Consider the following 4,101-nt stretch of genomic DNA (forward strand, 5'->3'; position numbering starts at 1 on the left):
TCAAATATTTTATTAACCTACAAGCAGAGAAGGCTCTGCTTTAGATGAAGAAACAAACTTAATTTTGCTTTCCCCCACAAAAGCGTTGGTACTTTCTCTGAGCTAGTCCGTACATTGCTGGTTGGGGAGACACATTCATTTCTGTATCGCTGCTGCCGGCAAGGATGAGAGGTTTCAAAAGCCAAACCTAGTCCAGGTTGTCCAATGAGATAACGCAGGAGAGCTGCTCTCTAGCCTGAAGATTTGTACTTGGCTTCAAAGTGCCTCTGCTCTTCCATTAATGTTTCCATCCTGGAACAGACAGAAAGAATCAAACCCTTGTTTACATAATTCAGCATTCATAAAAACCCTTTGTGTATCCCTGAGAGCAAAATGCATTATGCATTAAATGGATCTGGCAACTGTACAGGCAGCTAAAGCACAAGATTTCAGCTGTGGCAGCATTCCTGAGGGAGGCCATCAGTTTGGGAATCCCCCTCTTCCCCCAGCCCCATCCGCAGTACAGAGCCCAAGGAGGAGGATGCTGCCTGGGGACTCCCTATGGAGAGTGAGGAAGCCCCTCTCCCTTCCCTTCTGCCTCAAGCAGAGGCGGAGGGAAACACCTGCAAGCCCTGTGTCTAAAAACGGTCAGGCCTTTTGTTTCTGAAATTCAGATTTTGCATCCCTTTTCCAGCTCAGAAATCAAAGGCTGAGGCTTGCCGCTGCCAGCTGCCCTCGCAGCTTCACTGTGGAAAGTAAACCTCTGCCGTTTGGTGTTTGCAGTCCTCCTTACTGCCACACACGAAGAGCGGAATAAGGTGGGAAGGGAAGACTTGCATTATTTAAACAAAATCGGCTTCTGTGACTTCAAGAGGAGGAGTGCAGGGTATCCTCAGCTTCAAGGATGAACACAAACATTAGCTTTGCTCCAGAAGCAGCAGTTCTCACAAAGGGATTTTTTTCATCAGCTTTACCACTTCTGCTTGGCTTCTGTGGGGAGAGCACAGGATGCCGTGCCAATGGCTACAGCTGTCCTCCCAAGAGGCCGAGGAGGACACCGTCCAGCTCTGACAGAGACCTGTCTTATTTGTATAGGTAAATTGGGGGTTGGTCACTAAACCCAGAAGCGCAGAAACTCCTTTCAAGGAGTTTATTAATGGTTGTTCTTCCATCTTTCCTTCCTTCATGCTCGTAGTGGCTGCTATCAACCTTTCTGTAACAGGGCAACTGAAGAACAGTAATGTGGAAAACTGGGAAGGCACAACTGTATTCCAGACTGATGGGCAGCTTTGGTTATTAATGTCCCAGCTTTTCACCTGCTTTGACTTGTCATTCCTGACAGTTTCCCATCAAGAAAAAAATCCCCATTCTGTTCTTATGCCAACAGTTATTTTCCCCAAGCCCCCTGGAAGGGGAGACACCCCACAGCAGCCCCTACACCTGAGCAGCCCCTCCAGCTGGGTAGCACAGCACCAGCCTGTGGGCACTACCTGCCTTTCCAGGGAAGGAAATGGAGAAGCACAAAAGGATTTTTTTTTTTTCCTGGCACAGCTTGTGTCCAGGGCTGATCAATCAAACCAACGGTGTTGCAAAGATCTATTCTTTTTAGGAGAAGTACTGATGTGCAAGTATTTTACTTGCAGAACAGTTCTAGATAAGTCATCCAACAAGTTTAAGTGGGATTCCCTATATTTTCAAATTATTTGCAGATTTAGGTCGTTGAAAGCAAACCCTCGGGGCTGCTTGTTCATGGGTGCTCATCCAATGGTCAGCACAAGGAAGCTGCTCTTACAGCAGAGGCTTTGGGTGCTCCACAGTGAAGGAAATGATCCAGAGCTGGGTTTGTAATGGATCCCGACTACTGAAAACCCAAGGTCTCATCTCCTTGCAGTAACACAGCTGCCTCTGACTACACTTACATGACCGTTAAAAAAAAGCTCACGTCTAGCAACAAAAAGCTGCAGGTTTCTAGGAAAGCACCTCATGCCTTTCCAAGGACATCAGTTGCTGCCACAGCCCATTTGTCCCGATAGCTGTGGCACTGGCTCCAGGCCACCTGCTGTCCCTTTGGAAGAAGCCAAGAGCATGAGAAGACTAAAACTGTCCTCTGAAGGTGGCAAGAGCAGCAGTAGGTGGTCCCAGAGAGTCCCAGACCCAGGAAACTTCTCAGGCTGAGACCCCAGGAAGGCCTCCCTTCTCCAAAAACAAAGCCAACAAAGAAACTGCCTTGGATGATAAAGCCAAAGTGCTTACTCAAAAAGCTGCAGGTCTGGAGCAGGATTGCCTCCGAGAGGCCTGAGGACTACCACGGGGAATGACCGCTGGTGCAGGAGCAATGCTCTTGCTGGGGCTGGCTGTGGGGGGTGCAGAGCCTGGCAAGGGCAGAGCCCCGCAGCTGCTGCCCTACACCAAAGCAGCCGGGTAGGCACTTTGTTAGAAAGGATATCCATTTGGGGATTTTAGTTTGGGAACACAAGACCCTCCCCAGGAAGATCTGAAAGAAATTTGCTAAAGAGCAACCCTTATCAGATGATCATAAAAAGTCTTTATTGTGTTTTGAAAAGAAAGTATCCAAAGTGTTGGTGAAGCCAAAATGTCACCTGCTTTATTTAAGGTGACTTGCTACAAAGTTTATAGGATTCTTCAGGCCCAGATGATGCTTGATTAAAAAAAAACAATTAAAAAACCCCAGTGTATATAGCACAAGGGAGATTATTCTTTAGAAAAACGGGCTTTCATCTAGGAAACGTTCCAGTGTTGAGTTTCCTATTTTTTATTAAAATAAATTATATTAGGAATTAAAAAAACCCAAACTTATTGTATCATATTAGCTCATGTGATCTTTACACCTTGCTGTTCAAATACTGGTGCTTGCAACAGGAAATAACTAAATCAAATGTAGCAGCACTAAAGTACAGCTGCTCAAAAATTAGAACAGAAATGTTCAACTACTTGCCACCTTACAGACGGTTACTTGTGAGCACCGTTGCTCACACTGCTGTACTACACACATCTGGAAGCAAAAGGAGGTAGCGGGAAGATAGATTTAAGGGATTTTCTCCATGCATGAACCCACTGGCACTGCAGAAATGTACACCAGAGCTTTCAGTGACATAAGAAGAAAGGCTTCACATCACCTTTGCATGTGACAACAGTTCAGTCACAAATCTTCAAGCTTTTGAAGTTTTTATCTTCACTTGACATTGCCTGGTGCTAGTTGTCAACCGAGCCCATGCGAGCAGCAGCATCCCGGCATGTGGAGCTGGTTACAGTTTGTTTGAGCAGCACATCCTTCCAAAGGCAGAAATCCCACTCAGCAATCACTGTCTGACTTAAAAATGAAACCAGAGCTGATGCTTAAGTCTTAAAACAATGCACAAACCTACCCAGGAAGATAACGCAGCAGCTCCTAATGCCATTTTATTGCCCTAAAATAGAATAACGATTCCTACCCTCTACTTGTATCTCTGATGTCCTTGTCTCTTAGAAACTTCTCCACGTAGAAATCCTGAAGCAGAATATACAATGAGCAACAGATACCCATAAACACACGCACACTAGGTAGACTTCAATTGTTTATCAAGGTAACTCTCTGGATGTATCCCACAAATGCTGCTGAACAGAACAAATCCACACTCGCACATCACAAAGCAGTTAAAAAAAACCAAAACACACCTCCACTTCCTTCAGCTTCCCAAGTTTCCTTCTCAATCAAAATCTATTTTCTAACTGTTTATCTTCCTACCTAGTAAGTTTTCCTGCCAACCCATCCCCTCCTCTCCTCCCCTCCCATCTCACCCTCTCACTTGCCCCCCGCCCCCGCCAGCCAAGGCGAGCTTCTCCAGCCAAGCCCAGCTCCTGCCCAGGGCCCGTCCTGTAAACCAGCCATAGCAGAAGAGGTACTGATGTTTCATATGGAAGGTTTAGAAAAATGAGAATTTGCATCCAAGTGGAAGAAATAATTTTTTCTGAGAAAAAAAAGGCCCAACGGTGGCTTTCAAAGATGACAAGCCTCTTCTACTTGCAGCTTTATGCCTGAAAAATTCCCTCTTTCCATTCAAGGAGAATTTGGGATCCCAAACCAATAGCTCCCATACCCCACTTTCCGCTCTTTGGACGGCA

The sequence above is a fragment of the Pterocles gutturalis genome, unplaced genomic scaffold (assembly GCF_000699245.1).
Source record: "Pterocles gutturalis isolate BGI_N339 unplaced genomic scaffold, ASM69924v1 scaffold31082, whole genome shotgun sequence".
Taxonomy (NCBI): domain Eukaryota; kingdom Metazoa; phylum Chordata; class Aves; order Pterocliformes; family Pteroclidae; genus Pterocles; species Pterocles gutturalis.